This window comes from Coffea eugenioides, chromosome 9, assembly GCF_003713205.1.
Source record: "Coffea eugenioides isolate CCC68of chromosome 9, Ceug_1.0, whole genome shotgun sequence".
In the NCBI taxonomy this organism is placed as follows: domain Eukaryota; kingdom Viridiplantae; phylum Streptophyta; class Magnoliopsida; order Gentianales; family Rubiaceae; genus Coffea; species Coffea eugenioides.
In genome coordinates, this window is record NC_040043.1 from 12,352,867 (window position 1) to 12,372,020 (window position 19,154).

At 37.4% G+C, this 19,154-nt stretch overlaps 1 pseudogene; it reads right to left on the bottom strand.

Moving 5' to 3' along the window:
• Positions 1-4,486: 4,486 nt before the first annotated feature.
• Positions 4,487-17,444, bottom strand: LOC113782215 (annotated as a pseudogene).
• Positions 17,445-19,154: the final 1,710 nt, after the last annotated feature.

Genomic DNA, 19,154 nt, shown 5'->3' on the forward strand with positions numbered 1-19,154 from the left:
TATGGTTTTATGGTTTTAACAAGGCATCCAGGGAATAGTTTTCTAAATTAACTCGTGCTCTCAAACAATATATCCAGTTCCAAATTGTTACTACTATATTTATCTTGAAAACTAATTTTAGTTTTCGTTCAGTTTTGGTCTATGTTCATGATATGGTAATTGCAGGATATGATTCTTTTCGATACCAAAATTTTGAACAATTCTTACGTGCATAGTTCCATCTGAAAAATCTTGGCCCTCTCAAATTTTTTCTTGGCCTTGAATTTGCTAGGGGTTTTGAGGGAATTTTTTTTTGAGTTAACAAAAATATGCTTTGGATAATTTGGTAGATACTAGTGGGACAAAATCTGGTTTGGTTTCTATGTCTCAACAGCATCAATTGGGGTGCTTGTCCAGAGTGCATCTATGACCAATTCCTTGTCTCATCATCGCCAGTCCAAGGGCTATTTTTTTCTTCACAGAACAATTTGCAATTGTGATGTTGATTGGGGTGCTTGTCCTACAACATGACGTTTCATCACAGTTATTTTATTTTCCTTGGGGATGTGACTGTGTCTTGGTGTACCAAGAATCAACCAACTTTGAGCTGCTTCCTGTACGATGCATAAGAGATGCATCTCTATCAAGTTGTACTTTATATTACTGCCAATCCTATTTTTGACGAGCATAACAAATATATTGAGGTGGATTGTCACTTTGTTTGCGAGTAGATTCTATCCAATGAGGTTTGTATGCATTTCATCTGTTCAGACGATTGGCTTGCTGGCCTACCTAACAAAGCGCTTGGTCATGATCTTTTTCATTCATCATTATGCAAGCTTAGTGTTTCATTCCTCCACACTCTAGCTTGAGGGGTGTTGTTAGCATATATCACTCTTTTTTTCTCTCTTATCACTCCTATTTTTTTCTTCTATATTTTTGCTATCTAATTCCTGCTATATTTCTATACAATTAGGATAGAATTAGTTTTGTATTCCTATATGATTAGTGATTTAACATTGTATGATAATTAAGGATAGAATTAGTATTGTATTCCAGTATATTAGGCTAGAACTTTGCTATTTGTCTTTGTATATATTCTCAGTTGTATGTCACATTTAGCAACCAAGTTAGAAACCTTCCCAAATAGTTTTTGCATGCATGCTCCAGGTAGTCCCTGATTGACCGATCCGAAGTATAAAAATATGGATAAAGTTTATATACAATGAAAGTGCATGCACAAGTGAGGTTGGGTGTATCACAATTAATTACGATTTAAAATTGAATATTATGTTTTGCGTTTGTGGCATGCATCCAACTCTACTTATGTATATACTATAACTGTATACAAAATTTGCCCAAAAAATATTGGCAAGATAAAAATCAGTCTGAACTAAGCAGAAACGTGGAGGATCGTACCCGCAAATTTGGTACACTTTGCTTATCAAGCAACTGGAAAGCAGGCATTTGCACATGGGACAAGTGATTAGGGGAGAATAAATACAGCTTGTTTAATTTGCTTGCAATTCATTCCTTTTTAATTACAAGTTCAAACCAAGAAAAGCCTAATTTAGATTCTTAGCTACCACTTACTAGTAGCTAGTCACCAAGAGAATGGACGGCCAATCCATGCATATGCTGAATCTTCCAAACTACTGATATTAAGGTTCTAATGTATGCTAGTTTTTCTAATTACTTTTCTTAATCTTGGTATGTTGACCTTTATCAGGACTCTAAGCTATGCCTCCTACGCATAATTGGGCAATTTAACTTTCATTCCTATCAATACCAGGGCTTTTATTATTCTCGAGGCATAACGTGTTTGTTTGGATACTAATTGTTTTAAAAAATGCTTTGCTAGTGCATCATAAATATATCTTCTAATAATATTTTTATATTTTCAATTAATCTAACATATATCACATTGTAAAAAATACTATAATCTTATTCTAAAAATTTTTTCCAAATAATTTTCCATTGGAACAAACCGGTTGATATTCTGAGTGCATTGCAGTATGATAACAATAGAATTAAGGCTTGTCGATATTAACTAATGTTAGCAAAATATTTTCCTATAATTAGTAGTAGGACAACATATAAAAGTAAATGCATGAATGGCTCATTTTCAATGAATATTATCATAACTAAGATGACAAGTTTGCTGTTTACGACAGAGATAAAGTAATGATATAGCGCCCCAATCGAGGATGTGTGTTTGATTTGTTGTGATCGACTAGCCTACTTTTACTTCCGCGTCTTTTAGAGAAATTTCCAATTTTGTGATGAATTTTAAAAAAGTTCTACAAAAAGAGTGATTTTGGTGAGAGAATCCGTCGGGGAGTCTTCGCATTTGAGAAATGCGAGCTCAGCAGAGCTCGCATAGAGCCCAGCAAGTATAAGTAGCATTTTTTTTCCGGAGGTCAATAGAGTTCGCATTCCGCGAATGCGAGCTCAATAGAGCTTCCAGTATAATTTAATTTTTTTTGCTTTTTTTTTGGGAGCTAGAAAATTTTTTCCAGAAAATAGTAAGAGCTAAATGCGAGCTCCTAAATGTTTTTTTTTTAAAAATTTTCAAATAGCTCGCATTTGATAAATTTGACCTCCAAAAATTGTATTTAATTTTTTTGTTAGATTTCGCATTTATAAGTATGACTTTCAGAAAATTAAATTCAAACTTGCTAGAAAAAAAAATTTAAAATGAAATTTACGAGCTCAAAAAAAATGTAAAATTAAATGTAAATGTTGTTTGTTTTGTAGAATTTGCCTTTACTAAAATGCTGTCGGTAGTAAAATCTTATTTTAAAATCTCTACTAAAATCTTATATTTCGGAGAAATGTTAGAGAAATTTTATTTAAAAATCTGTAATTAGCAGAGGAATAAATTTTTTTTATTTTAAAACTTGCACGTGCCTAAAGTCATCAAATATGTGCTCTAAAAAAAATCATATTCACAATAATCTTTTTAATATAATTTACTATACATGCATATTTCTTTTATATTAAAAAAAATTGGTAATTGTACGGTTGGAAATATATTATTTTATTATAATACATTTAAATGGTGGAAAAAGTACACATGCATAGTTCTTTCTATTTCATAGATCAATGTAAAAATAGAATGAAATTGTTAACATGTAAGGTGTTGACTATATTTTATGAATAAAATACTAACTTTTTTTCCTTTTTTATCAAATAAATTTTTTTTATCAAATTCTAATTTTCCTTTGTTATTAATGAATCGTATTTATTTGTTGACACCGATGAATATTAGTTATAAGAATCTAATAATTAATAGTCATTAATATCTGTTACAATTTCAACTGTAATTTTAGAAATTCCATAACGCAATGTTATTTAAAAAAATTATATAAGTTATTTTTATGAAGTGCATGTTATTTGTTTGGTAGTTGAAAAGGAAAAGAAAAAAAATTAAATCAAATATCTAGCGATTAAATCTTGCGTGTTTTACCTTTTACAATTATTGGCAGGATTACTATTTTGATTAAAAATATAAAGCGATAATCAAGGCAAATTTATTGTGATGCAAAAATCCTAAAACCCTGCAGAACCCAGCTCAGATTTTTCAATTGCGAGGAGGCTATGGCGGGAGTTTGGTGGCCTGCTCTGTTTTCTTTGTTTTGCTGTTCTTTGAAGATTTCCGAATAGCGTTCTGCTTCTTTGACTCACTTTTCTGGTCCTTTTTTTTTTTTTTTTTTCAAACAGACCTCGCATTCGCGAAATGCGAGCTCACGCGAATGCGAGCTCAGTGAGCTCGCATTCCACGAATGCGAAGACCCCATTTCAAGAACAATCTCCAAAAACCGCCCCACTTGTAGAATGCCTTTTTTTTTTTCATCATAAACTAAGAATTCTGCCGCGTCTTTTATCAAACAAGGGTCTCAACAGGTTCATCCGTGGTTGAAAATTTTCACTACTTCACCAATCAAGAAAGGCAAGTTTAGAATTACTAATTACAAAACCTTCCAGCTTAGGTTTGTGTTGCCTTAATCAAGAAGATTTTTTTTTTTTTTTTCAAATTCAATGCTTTCTTGCTTCTGATAGACTTAATTTTGCAGATCTAAAGGAATCTTCATCTTGTTGGTCAAACACTAATACCTGCAACTCTACGAAAATTAACCAAACAAACAGAAAGAGCTGTTTCCTTACTGTTAGCTCGTGTAAAAGAAGCAAGAAAAGGGCATTTTCTTAAGCCAAAAGCCAAGGTCCTTTGTCATCTTGGGCTTGTTCTCCGTTGATTATTTTAGCTGATTATAGATTCTGATTTTGGATAATTAATTTACTGTTTTCATGGTTTCCACTGTTTATCTTCGAGGAGAGAAGTTGCAATACGAAGTGCGACGCCCTTTCTTTTAAGCTATTTTATGTTATAGATTCGCTTTAATTGATGACCATACAGGAGGGGAACTATTATTTCATATCTAGCTAACGCGGGGACAATGCTTTTGCTTTTGTTCCAATAGCCAATGCTGTAAGGTGCAGGAACCTATCATGCACAAGAAACTTCTACAGCTAAAGTCTTTGTAATGCCTGCACAAGGGTCACCAAATGTAGCAATTGAGACACCAATGTTGCATCTTCTTGACCCAACGCAAGCCTGCACGAACAAATATTGCCGAATCATATGAGTGAAATGATATATCTTCATCAGAAACATACATGTTAGCTGCAATTGATGAATAATCATGTTTTATACTTTAGGAAAGATTTACCTTCTGTATGATGGATTTTGCATTCTTGCTGCTGCATTTACCATGGCTAAAACTACCACAGGTTCCCCCTGGAGTTCCAAAACTAGCAAACTTGATTGAAGAAATGACCTGATTAGCAGAAGGGCACTCCAGCAACATTGTTGGTCCTGCTTTTTTGGCTGCCTCTTGGTCTGAAGTCCATATGATGAGACTCCGAAACTTGTGAGCATAGATTTCCTATCTGTCTCATTGCAAAAGATATCTTTGTTGGATCCCCTCCCATTTCCTCAAACAGCACCAGAACGTTTCCACTCGGTTTTAGCCAGTCTTGAGGTACATGGTAGCTGCACTTAATGGATTAGAAAAACATTCTAACTATATCCATGTATTAGAATAACTTAAGATACTTACAGAATCTGGAATGGTTTTCTACAATCCTTGAGACATTTGTTAGAATCAAAAGCTCCTGTATAGTTGCAACTTGCAAGAGCTTGTACAACCTTCATATGGAGCATTACTGGTTGGCCAATAACGGCCAATGCTATGTCCATTCACCCATGCCTCACCCTTTCCCAAGCCGTCTAAGGCAAGTGGGTCATTGCACCCAGCAGCATCAAAGTTTGTCTAGACCAAAACGTGGATTCACAAGTTAAAGATGTAGTCTACCAGTCCACCAGCGGAAGGGGAAGGGAAAGGGGCCGATATCTTAGTGTTGGTGCAGTTATAACAATATATATTCAAGGAATTCCATTGAATGTGAACCAAGTAATGAAGCTCTCTCGGGGTACAAAGAAGAAGCATGTTTCTTTTCTTTAACTGATAACATTATGTATAACTGCAGAAAATGCATGACTCTCACCATCAAAATATCTCAACTTATTTTACTGAAGTTTAGGAGAAATTGTGTCAGGGGATATGACACAGCAAACCAGATTTTACTGGGAAAGAACTGCACTGTTTCAGATATAATGGCCCATCGTCTTGTGGTGAAGACTTGAAATAAAAAATACTACGTGGGCGAATCTTCACCTTCCTATTTATTAGCAGGTTTAGATTAAATAGAAATGAGCACTTCATTGCTTAGAAAGTGCTAATGATAGAACTCTTAATCTAATTGAGTACCACAGCTTTGAAGGCAGTCCATTTCTATTGTATAAGCCTCACAATAGATCCTCTTATGATCATAAAAACCTTCAAGGATGCATTGAGATATACAATATTTACCTTATACCATATCAATGGCTGTTTCTTAGGCAAAGCAGGCTGTGATACCCAAAGTGAAGAACCTCCACTTGATAACCCTATCTCTTCCCCTTTCAAACCAATCTGCATTGAAGGACTCCAATATCAGACATTGATCCTTGAAAGAAATTAGTTTACTTTGCAGACAGCAATCATGTTGTGTTCAATGATCAACAGAAGAAAATCTTGTTTGTCTAACATAGGTTGTGTAATTTGCCAAGACAACAATCTAGAAGCACAGAAATAGTAATTTCCTGTAAGAAGTTGAAAAGAGGACAGCGATTCTCTTAAATTGAGCAGGAATCCTAAATAGTAAACAAAAATAACCTGATAAGTCCACAGCTGTGAGGAGAGATCAATGATAGAGCCATTTGTGAAACCTTTTAACTGCACTGGGCCAGTAACCCCAGCTCCTGTTAAATCAAAGAAGGCTCCATAGTTCTGAAAGTCATTAGAGGTTTGTATCAGAAAATATGTGTAAGCTAATATGCTACTTCCCAAGCAGAGATGAATACAGAAATGTTCAGTCACTATAGAAGAACCAAACTCTGCATAGCATGTAGTGCCGTGTAGCATTATCCTTGCATTTAGAAAAACTTTCATACATGTGAAAGGAAGGTTGTACCTCAAGCCCCACTGTCAAACTCAAGAGATCAATTGTGTTTTCTCCTGTTATGAGGGAGATGGGGACTTCCAGTGCAACTTTAGCATTGCCACTGCTGCCTTTCACACTTCCTACAAGATAGTCAATCATCTTACAGTGAGATTCCAAGCACTATTGCTACTTATATCACCATTGTGTTCAAGAACATAGAAATATATTTTACTGGCAGTTTGAGTTGAAACCTGGTCCCCTTATAACCCAAGTTACCAGAGAAAATAACAGGCTAACAAAGTGGTAATGGGTATAGTAATTCCAAAATGTGATATATTACCAATCTCCAATGCTAATTTGGTGATCCAAAATTCTGATTACTTCTTTTGGCTGGAGTACACGTCTAACATATTTCTGAAACATTTTGGTGATGCTCCTGTTTTGAATATAAGTTTCAACACTACAAATAAAATAAGTTGCTATACCCTGGAGTGGTCTACATTTCTACTAGGAAACTATTATTTCATATACATTAGTTCTGCATTCTAAAGATACCTACTCTGGCATACATGATGTATGCTACATAACGTCCAGCATTCCTATTTCGGTATACATGTTAATGCATCAATATAAACTTTACACAACATATAGATTAGCAGTAAATGAGGATTGTTTCCAATAGCATCACGGACTTGACCTTCTGCCAGAAGAAGCTATTCAGTGGTACTATCCACTTTGAGGGTGGCTTCTGTCATAGAGTTTAAAAGGGTGGTCAAGAAAGAATGATCGAAAAGAAACATCAAGAAAGCAAAGATTTTTTTTTTCTCATCTATTTGTTCTCTTTCTCTTGTGCTGCATCACCTTGATTTAATTTCTTAGGTGTCTTATATCGTCTATAATTATTTCAATCCGAATTTTCCTAAGATCTTCAGAGTCAATCAAGGGAGGACAGAGGCCACATTGTGTAAGCAGTTTCATCCAGCTTCTGACTAATCCTTAATTTTAATTATAACAAGCAGCTAGTACTTAGGAGCTTCTTCATGGTAATTAGAATTCCAATCATCTCTATTTAACCGAAAAGTAGGATTGATGACAGCATAAAGAGCATGCCCCAGTGACTGAACATATAAAACTGTCTGGGACTCTTCTTCAAGGGAAGGTTCATTTCCTTTAATCTCGATACTGCAGAAAATGGTTCAAGAGATTCGTTGGTTATACCAACACGTTACAGAAGTCTACTAAAAGCAATTACAGATCTACTAAGTTAGTTACCTTGCAGAATACCAGAGATAGTCACTTTTATCACCAGTAGTGCCTATTTGCTCTGCTAAGCCAAGCTTCATGAATGCATTCTGGCTTGAGATACCTACAGGTTCATTAACCCAGCTGCAACCTGAGAAAGATGCACCAGAAGCCACATCTTCTGAAGACCGAGTAAATCTTGAAAGAGTCCTCAGAGAATTAATCTGTCATGATGACAGGTGATGAAATGACGTTAAACAATCACTGGGGCTGTGTAACCCATATTTAGTTGCTCCCGCACCCTTCCAAACAAGTGCAAGACAGGTAGTAGTGTAATTTGTGGGCGAACCTTTGCAGTGTTGAATACCACATTCTTGCAGTCGGGTAAGATGCTCGCAGACCAGGCAGACAAGTTATAGGAAGTTCCACTGAAGTTGACAGTGGCATCGGATTGGCTACCCAAATTGGCAAGAAAAGCAGAACATCGCCCTGATTCTGTACTGTAAACACTGGCCTAAAGAAAGAAAACAGTTTCGAAAAGACCTCATCAGTGAAAAGGTAGAAGTAAAAGATTGTTGTTGTTCAAAGATCTTGAACATTTCATACAAAAAGTGCTCTGTTCAGATGGATACAAGCAGCTTTTTCACTTCAGCAGAAATGTTTTTACAGGTCCATATACTTTATCCACTGTAATTGTTCAATATTCACCTCCATATTTGGGCCAAGAGGAGTAATAGTTGGATCAGTTGCTACCATTGCCTCTTCACAAAGCTTTATGGCCTTGTGTAAATCTTTTAAGTGCCCCCATTTTGGCTGTCTTATTAGACCTACAAATAGTAAGCATTTCATGCATTGATGCACAACTCCAAAGAAGAGTACAACTCTCTCCTGGCTACTACTATAATCAGTTAGGATATGGATTTGAATAAGCTAAACTCTCATTCTCTTTTCCTCAAAACATATAATATTGGCTAAAAGGCGTCCAAGACTCTTAATGGCATGCATACACCATTCACGGTAGGCTGCTTCTTGTGCAGTGATTCCCAGATCACTGATTGTCCATGCTTACATGCAGGATTGGCTCGTTGAGACATATTTACCAAGATAATCATACTAACAAGCAGAACAATAAATTTCAAAGTAATGAAATAAGCATACCGTATTCATCTAGTGGAGCATCATAATCATAGCTTGTTGAAATAAATGGTCCGCAACTGGTCCGGCCAAAGTTAGTTCCACCATGATACTGAAAATAGTCAATGAAATTATAACTAAAAACATCAGGCTGAAATCAAGGGAATGAAATGGATTACTTGTCAAAATCACAATTAGTCACAATTACGTTAATCATAAAATACCATATAATAGTTCTGGAAGGTACCACCTCGCTGGAAAAATCGTGCCACAGAAAATGCAATATCCTCTACAGGTCTGGTGGGTACAGCCCCTCCTAATACAAGAAACCTGATGTACCAAACCACAAAAATTTTCCCAAAGACGAAAACATCAGATGATAGTTAGTGAGATGAGATCACCGTGCAATTCAAGCAACAAATGCATGTCAAAGGAAACAGAGAAATCATACCATCCAGTCCAATTCTCAGTCCACATTTTTGGTTTATTGTCAGAATTTGGGGTAAATTGGTCGCAGTAGAATCCATTGCATGTGTTAATCTGCATTTATATGAAGGTCATATACAAGTCACAATTTTCAGGGATGCATTCCATTAAAAGGGCTCCTAAAATTTCTCAAATTTCTATCCTTTCAATTGAACCACCATAGGTAAGTGGAAGAATGGTCCTCACAATCGGATCAGGAGCATCATTCTGTTGGCACATGCTCCAGGGTACCCCCAGTATTCAAAGATGTTGCCATTCCTGCAGCCCAGTCAATATAAGGTTTGGCACGGGTCCCATAGCTTGGTTCAATATCTCCATTTCCATATTCATTCTCAATCTGTGAAATTGCACTATTTTCAGTCACTCAATTCCTATTAGCGAGAATGGTAAGGAAAGTAAAAAGAGAACAAAAAAAAAAAACGTTTGTATTGCTTCAAACTTGAAAAGAAAAATCAACCTGAGAGAAGATTATCGGACCGCCTTGGGAAGCAAATAGAGATTCTTGTTTCATCAAGTCCACAATCTTGGTTGTAAATCGCTGCATTTCCACCTGAAACAAAGACTATGCTTATTAACAAATTCAAAGCAGACAAGATGCAGGTAAATTAATGTAATGAATGAGCTAGAGTATGCACCTTAAATGGCTCATTATTGGTTCTGAACTCGATCCCAGGTATAAATGCAACCGAAGTGAAATCCTCTGTTCCATTTTCCCAAAATGGACCAAAATTTTAATCAAAAAGAAAACTTAAAACATTTTTCACTTGAATCCAGTCAAATTCAAAGAAAGGAAAACAGAATCTTTAGTTACCCATAATTCACTCAGCACAGACAAAAGGACCAATCTCAGCACAACGGAGAGACCAGCTAGCTTCACCAATTTAATAAAGCTAACCAAATCTTTCCTTCCTTCGAAGTCATACTGCATGGGAAAGAAATTTTTTTTTTCTCTTATATGTTAAGGATCCTTTATTTTCACTTTCTCGGAATGATATGCAAATTCCGTCGAGATTAAGATATCTTACCAAATTCCAAGGTGTAATTATTTTTTATTGTCAAACTTAATTTATTGATGTTTATTATTTTTATTTCAAACTTAATTTTGATGTTCTTACATAATTGGAGAAAAAAAAATGACCAACATAATGTACACAAAATCGGAGAAATGTAAAATATTTGTCTGCCTCTATATTTTTGCTCTGCTAGGAATGCCGTGTAGTGCTCCGAACCAACATAAAATTTCTCCTCTTTTTTTTTTTTTCGAAACGATAAGAAATTTCATTATCAGAAAGAAAAAACAAGTTACATGTACGAGCAACCGCTCAAGGGAACTGTACAAAAAGTGTTCAAAGAACACTGAGGAAAATTCTTTCCTCATCCACAATTACGCTTAAAGCGTCTGCACTCAGTTTTCTACTATCTAACATATTTTCTTCCCTTTCCAACCCAAAAGAACACATGCAAAACAGTCTTTTCAGATTCAGAATATCCTCCAACAATGTAGCCATCTTGCTATCTGATGGTTGTTGCTGTGTTAGTTGTTTCCATAACTCTATGTTACAAAAGTTGAGTCGTACCTTTCTCCACTGCTGGTGCACAGCTTTACACAGAGCCAGTTTTAAAGCCAATGCTTCATCCAAAATTTTGCTCCCCAGGCTTCTCTCTTTCAGTACCCAGTCTGCAATTTTAGTGTTTGTTATTGCTCTTACTGTGACTCCTATTCCAAGGCCATTCTGTTCTTGCTCCTTTGCTGTTGTCACTGCTAAGATTATAGCCCCTTCGTTTCCAGTGCTCTGGCTTTGTTGTTCATTTGCAGGGATTGTTTCTTCTGTACTCTTCCTATCTCCCTATTGAAGCTCTACACCTTGTTCCAGCCATTCTTTATGCGCACGGTCTACTATTCTCATTGGTGTTGATCTAGCTGAGCTCTCAAATTCCTTCTTATTCCTATCTTTCCATATCTGCCACAGTATATTTACTGTCAGTCCAATATGATCCTTCCCTTCTGGTCTAGTCCTTGCTTCTGAAATTCGCAGCCACCATCTCTTGAAATCTCCCTTCTGGTCTGTTGCTCCATCCCATTGAATGGGAGCTGATTTCCATATATCCATAGCATGGGAACAGTTGAGCAGCAGATGTTTTATGGTTTCCTGTGCCTCACCACAAGTTGAGCATATAGGATCACCTATTCCTGTTCGTCTCCACACTGCCTCCCTGACTAGTAAGGCTCCTTTAATACACTTCCAGATGAAGTGTTTGATTTTATGCTTAATATTAAGCCTCCATAGTGTATTCCATATCTGAGTCATTTGTTGCCTTTCTTTTGAAATGCTTGATCCAGCTCCCTCCAATTTGCACCTCGTTCTGCTTCTACCTTTCTCCATCAACTTTTTATATCCTGAATCAACTGTATACTCCCCTCCCGCTTTTGGTTTCCAGTAGAAGCTATCTTCCCTCCCAGATAGGCTTAGGGGGATACGAAGGATCTTCTCAGCATCTTCTTTGTTGAAGTTGCTAAATATGATATTCTTGTTCCATCTCTGCTGGCATATTAGCTCATCCACCATTTCCAGCTCACAGTTACTTGTTCTGCACATAGTTGGCTTCCCCGTGGGTGTCTTTGGTATCTATTTGTGGTCCTAGATTCTCGTGCTTCTACCATTTCCAATTCTCCTGATCAAGCCTTCATCGAGTAAACCTCTTGCTCTCATTAATCCTTGCCAAATCCATGATGCGTTCTTAGGAGGGGTGCATTGTAAAATGGATTCTTGAGGGAAATATTTAGCCTTTAACACCTTACTGACAAGAAGGTTTGGCTTAGTTAGTAACCTCCATACCTACTTGCCCAGTAGTGCTTTATTGAAGGCTTCCAAATCCTTGAAGCCAAGGCCACATGCGTTTTTGTGTGCTACCATTTTGTCCCAAGCTATCCAGTGCATTTTATTTCTTCCCTCGGTTTCACCCCACCAGAAATTAGACATCAAAGTACTAATGTCTTTGCAAAGTTTCCTTGGCAGCTTGAAGCATGACATTACATACGTAGGCATGGCCATTGCAACTGCCTTCAACATGACCTCTTTTCCAGCTAAGCTCAAGAATTTATTTTTCCAGTTCTGAAGTCTTCTTTTTATACTTTCTCGTACAAAGCCAAAAATCTGATCCTTTGTTCTGGAAATAACCATAGGGAGTCCCAAATACTTCCCTTTCCTTGCTTCCATCATCCCTCCTAAAGCTTGACATATCTCTCCTCTTTGTTCACATTCCATCTTTTTACTAAAGAAAACTGCAGATTTATCAAGGTTAATCAGCTGGCTTGAAGCTGTTTCATAGACTTTTAGAACTTTTATTATCTCAGCCGCCTCTTGCTTGTTTGCTTTACAAAAGATGAGTGAGTCATCTGCAAAGAAAAGATGGGTGAGTAGTGGACCTTGCCTGCTGAGTTTCACACCTATGATCCTCTTGCTCTCTTCAGCTTTTCTTAGCAGATTGGAAAATCCCTTAGAACATATTAAGAATAGGTATGGAGACAGTGGATCTCCTTGTCGAATGCCCCTTCCTGGTGAAACAAACCCTTTAGCTTCTCCATTACAATTGAAGGAATAATTGACTGTTGTCAGGCAGCTACTTATCTAATCAATCCATGTATCGCAGAAACCCATTTTTTCCATCATTGCCTGCAAAAAATGCCACTCCACCCTATCATAAGCTTTTGCCATATCTAACTTGATTGCCATGCAGCCATCTTTCCCATGCCTTTTATTTTTTAGGTAATGCATGTACTCATGAGCAACAATTACATTATCTAAGATCTGTCTATCTGGGATAATGGCTGATTGGGTCTTGCTTATGCATTTGTCCAGGACAGTCTTTAACCTGTTAGCCAAAATTTTAGAGATGATTTTGTAAAGCACACTACAAAGACTGATAGGCCTGAAATTCTTTAAGTTGGTGGGGTGCTGGATTTTGGGAATAAGGGATATAACCGTATGGTTAATGGATTTAAGCATGAAACCTGAGCTGAAAAATGCTTGGATTGCTGAGATAATGTCCCTCTTGATGGTACTCCAAAATCTCTGAAAAAATAGTGGAGTCATCCCATCTTGTCCTGTAGCTTTTTCAGGGTTCATGGAAAAGAGAGCATCTTGAATTTCTTTCTCCTCTACTGCTTTAGTCGGGTTAGCATTCATCTCCTGAGTTATGGAGTGTGGAATACCATCTAAGATTTCAAACATGTCACCTCGCCCTCCACTTCTGAACAGCTCCTTAAAGTAATCAGAAATTTCATTCACTATCTCATCCTCATTCTTAGTCCAAGAACCATTATTTCTCTACAAATTTCTGATTCTATTACACACTCTCCTACCCTTGACATAGGTATGGAAGTACTTAGAGTTCTTATCCCCCTCCCTAAGCCAACTAATTCTAGCTTTTTATTTCCAAAAGTTTTCTTCCTCCTTGTAGGCAGTGCTCAACTTATCTTTAATGTCAATCAGATTTTTCCTCCTAGTCACAGCCTCTGAATTCCTAGCTTCCTCCAAATCTTTCTTTAGAGCATTGATTTTACTTCTAGAGTTAGCTTGGAAAGAATTTCTCCACTTCAAGAGTTCAATTCTGCAATTCCTAATCTTTCTAGTAATTTTGAACATCTTAGAACCTTGCTCCTTCTTATTCCAAGCTCTCTCAACCACTTGTTGCATACTATCCTTTTGAAGCCATCTCTTGTCAAAATAGAACCTTTTTTTTTCCTATTTGTTGCCGGGACAGTGTCTAGAATAAACATGTAGTGGTCAGACGTAAAAGTGTCTAAATGTTGACATTTTGCCTTCTCAAATCTTGGAACCAATCGACACTACATAGGCACCTATCAAGTCGTTGCCTGATTTCACTATCATCATTCCAGTGATTGCTCCACGTCCAAGGTTGACCTTCAAAACCAATATCTATTAAGTTATTTTGATCAATGAAATCCCTGAAGTCCCTAAAGCTCCTCTCCTCAATAACTACACCTCCCTACTTTTCCTCATTAGACAAAATGTCATTGAAGTCCCCAGCTATCAAATACCTCGCTCCCCATAACCTTTTCCTCCTACTGAGCACCCTCCATTGCTCTCTCCTTATCATCTAATCACAACTGGCATATAAATCTACAAACCACTAGATCATTTGAGTGTCACTGTCTTCAATTTTGGCCTCTATCGTGAAGGCAGTAGTATTCACTTCTAGAATGTGTGTATCCTTAGTCCAAAACAAAGCCATGCCACCTGCTCTATTCATAGCTTCAACTACTACAGAATTATCAAACCTGAGACCCCTAGCTATCCTATCAAGAACTAGTTTCCTATTCTTAGTCTCACTTGAAAAAATCAAACTTGGATAGGAGAGGTTATTCACCTCCCTCAGCTGGGGAACTGTCAAGGGGCTCCCCACTCCTTGACAGTTCCACACCATGACTCTCATTCTCCTTCGGGGGCCCCTTTAAGGAAGGACCCCTCCTCCTCTCCCCTCATATCAGTAGAGTACAGTTCCTCCATAGCTTTAGTTTTTTTTCCATTGAACTAGCTCAGAGTTAGCATCCTCCATCTCTTCATCCCTAATCAGGCACTTCCTCTTCCCAACCTTCATCTGATTATCCCCTCTACCATTTAACTCCCTCAAAGGTTTCCTAGTTCTGGTTGGGGATTTCAACCTCCTAAACGTCCTCTTGGCTTGCATATCTACCTCTGCCTCCACCCTTTCAGCACAATGGCTTTCCTGGCAAAGCACAAGAGTTCCTACTGACTCCTCCTTAGTCCCCAGTTCATGAATCTGATTTTAGCTCAGTATCTCAACCTCTCTATCCTCCTCCATCTTATCTACCTCCTATGGATCTTTACCTTCTTCTACAATCTGATGCACAAGAGATAGATCAGGGTTCCTTTCATTTGGGTTCAACTGTCCCTCCTGACTACCTTGAGGAACATCCTTACTATCCTTCACATATGTAGATGCGCCTGTATCTTTTACAATCCTATCATCTGCTCTATCCTTTCTTAGCTCCTAATTGCTATCACCTCCATTCACATTGGACTTGAGCGTTTCCAGCAGACATTTAGCCAATGTAGACCTATCCCGCTCCTGCTCAACCAATTCTCCATTTCGATAGGACCAGTATCTTTTATCACTTAACACTTCAGGCCTATTAGATTTTTTCAGAGGTGAACATTTATAATTCCCAGCTCGCATCCATGGGCCATATTGGTTTTCTACAATACCTTCTCCTAGGACTCTCCTCTCCTTACAGGACCTCTCACTATGGCCTACTACACCACAACTGTAGCAAAAATCAGGACACCGTTTGTATTTAAAAGCAACCCACTTAAGAACACCTGCAATCTTAACCACTGTGCCTCGAAGAAGAGGTTTAGACAAATCTACCTGAGCTAATATCTTCAAATGTCTACCCTCTTTCCCCCCAGATTGAGGTACTATCACCTCTCTAACTTCTTTGAATACTGATCCAACCTTTTTTCCAACCTCTTTGGAAAGCCAGTGAATTGGCAAATTCCAAAGTTGCACCCAAAGGGGTGCTACCATAAAGGCATTATAGGCTTCCTCTATCCCCTCTGTCTATTTTTTCAGCACTAATATTTGATTGTCAATCACCCAAGGTCCCCCATTGACAATCTTTTCCTTCTCATCAGCATTTGGGATATTGAATTGAAAAACATTAGGTCCCAGTTCCAAAACAGTCATATTCCTCGGATATCCCCATGCCATAGCAACAAAACTTTTAACACCCGTAAAATTAGTCACTTTCTCTCCTATAACTCTGCCTATGAGACTATCTTCGCATGCTCTCACACCATGCTGTAGGTCCTCCATCTCCAAAACAGCTCCTAAGAGCTCATTCCCTTCCAGGGAGAATTTCTGTAGAAGTTCCGAAAGATCTCCCTCCATGGACAATCAGCCCTCACTAGATAGACAAACCCCATTCCACACGCAGAGGACGCAGGTAAAAACAGGGTACGAGCAGGCAAAGAACAACAGAAAACAGAGAAACCAAAAAGAAACACTAAAGGATTTTACTGGTAAAGACCCAAAACGAAAGAGAAAATGTAAAAATTGCTCTGATCACGATTACCTTTAAGAGTACAAAGGAAAGATGGGAGCACAAAACCGCATTATACCTGGCAAAAGCTTACTCAAGTTTTGGAGCTTTTGTCGCTTTAGCTACTTCTAACCATGCAATACGTATCTCAGTAAGTTATTGGTATCAGTTGCATAATTTCCGACAGAGACGATGAATCATCCATCTTAGAACTTCCTATTGATAAAATTATGGGATTATGGGTGTTTGAAAATGGGTGTTTGAAAAAGTTTGAGTTGTCTGCCTTTTCCCACCAAAAAGGTGAAGAAGCTCCTATCCCAAGAGAGAGCACTTCTACTTAGAGTGAGAAACCCTCTACTTAGTGAGAGGAAGTTTTTCATTGAAGTTATAAAATTTCTCCTCAAGCAAAGCATAATTAGAAAGAGAAAAAACTACAAATATAATATGCACAAAAATCGTAGACATGTAAAATATTTTTCTGCCTATGTATTTTGCTTTACTAGGCATGCCCAATAGTTATTCCAGACCAACACAAAATTTCTGCTGAAGCAAAGCATAATTGGAAAGAAAGCCGAAAAGATGAGACCTGGCCTCGAATCGGTTCGTGCAAATTCCAAAAGACGTTAGTTTCGATGGCATCCAAAGCTCCATCTTTGGACTTCTGAATCAGGTTCGGCCACATCTGCGTTTCCATGTTTCCAATAAATTTCGACACACTTAACATGAATAGTTTGCAAAAAGCGTATAAATGCATGTAAAAATTAGTACTAATATGTCTGAAACTGAACTCCAGGGGAGGAGAGCTGTACGGACTTGTGGAGTGCTACGAGGATAATGGATGGCACCGGAGATCAGAACTTTCCGTTTGCCAATTGCCATCGATCACTAAAGCACGGTGATCGAACGTAACATTGGCAGCGAATGACGCCATGACAGCGGAAAGAAAAACAATTAAGCTGCTTCGTCTCATTTTCTGCAAATTTAGCTGCTTCGTTCTGCTTTCTTTTTTTTTTTTGGTTTAAAAAAAATGCTAGCAGTTTTACTTGGAGGATATTCAAATGGTAAGTAATTAATACTAATAAATTGGAATTTTAATGGCGGGTATAAATTTCAGTAGTAGAAGTAGACGGCTTTCAGTAGTGAATCAGGAGGAAACAGAGGAATGAAGGCAGGCAGCTATGGTGAGCTGGGAAGGGTACCCATCTGTTGTTATACATCTCTTCTTTTTTGTTTAGATTATTGCATTGATTTGGATTTTCTTGTGTGTCGGCGAGTGACGTGAAGACTGGCATCGTCGTCTTTCTTCTTCTTCAGAAAGTAGTAATACCAGTGTACTTCTATTGGAGCATTGCGTAACCACCAGTGAAGGGTGAAATCAGCCAAGTCAATCTTATTATATGTCAGAGGGAGCGTTACTTCTGGTGAATTACGCCACGTTTTGTGGGGTTGGAGGAGGGCGAGGAGGAGGATGAAGTCCTTTTTTTTTCAGTTAATTTATACACTGGCGGAAACGAATGAATGAATGATTGATCAATGGTGGTGGACTGGTGGGCTACCAGAAGGAGATGGCAACAGGCGTTCCTTTTTTTTTTTTAAGGAAAATATTTAGATGGGTTCGACTCTAGTTACCCTCATGAGAAATTTTTGAACCACAGGTTTCTTACTGATCACCCGCTAGTACAAGTGCTCGAATCGATAGAATTTCGCTTACCAAGATAGTTCTCACATTAATCATACGATTTGAATATATGACTTAAATAATCTATTCTTACGACTAATATATTCTTATGACTTGACTTAAATAATCTATTCTTACGACTAATATATTCTTATGACTTAAAGCCAACTTGATGCTTCTTTTATGAGTTATGGAAACATGGTATCTGCCTGGAATTGTTATAACAGGTGTCGAACTTGTGCAATAATAATAATAAAACTTAACTACTATCTAAAGCAGTCAATAATTAATTCTAGTACTGGAGCAGGGAACTTTGGTGTGCAATGAGTTATTTGATTCACCCTGTTCCCGAAGAGTTTGCTTAATCCAATATACTAGAATCAATTATCTAACTAAATTCACTACCTAGTAGACAGTGGCAAGCAGGGTCGTCTCCTCAGGGACTGGAGAGAAATTTATTTCCTTTCGAGTCAAGATAAATGGAGGTTTGGGATTAAATGCTAATGAACTAAATAAATCAAATATAGAAAATAATTAATTAGAAGAAATAATTGGAAGAACTCTAGCCAAGGGTACACTTCAAAAATGGTTCATGCACTGATCATCGATTCACAGATAATTCCAACATTTATTAATAGATTGGTTATAGTTGTCATGCATGTGATAAACAACCAACCTTTTCTTAATTTCTCGATAGTCAAGGTACGACCGTTAACTATTTCTCTAACCCAGAAACAACTCTAGGAACGACCGTAGGATTTAATTTCTAGATTGCATTAATAATTAGAAAGATCCAATCCTAACTAACAAACATGCTACGAGGGTTTGTTTAAGTTAAATCGTATGTTTCCCTGACATAAACCCAATTACGCCAGTTGCTAATAAGATAGATATAATCGAACAATTACGGATTCAATTACCCCTAATTAACAAAATAACCTATATGAATACTTAATTATTGCGCACTAATCAATCATATACAAGAGCTATAACATTTAAAAG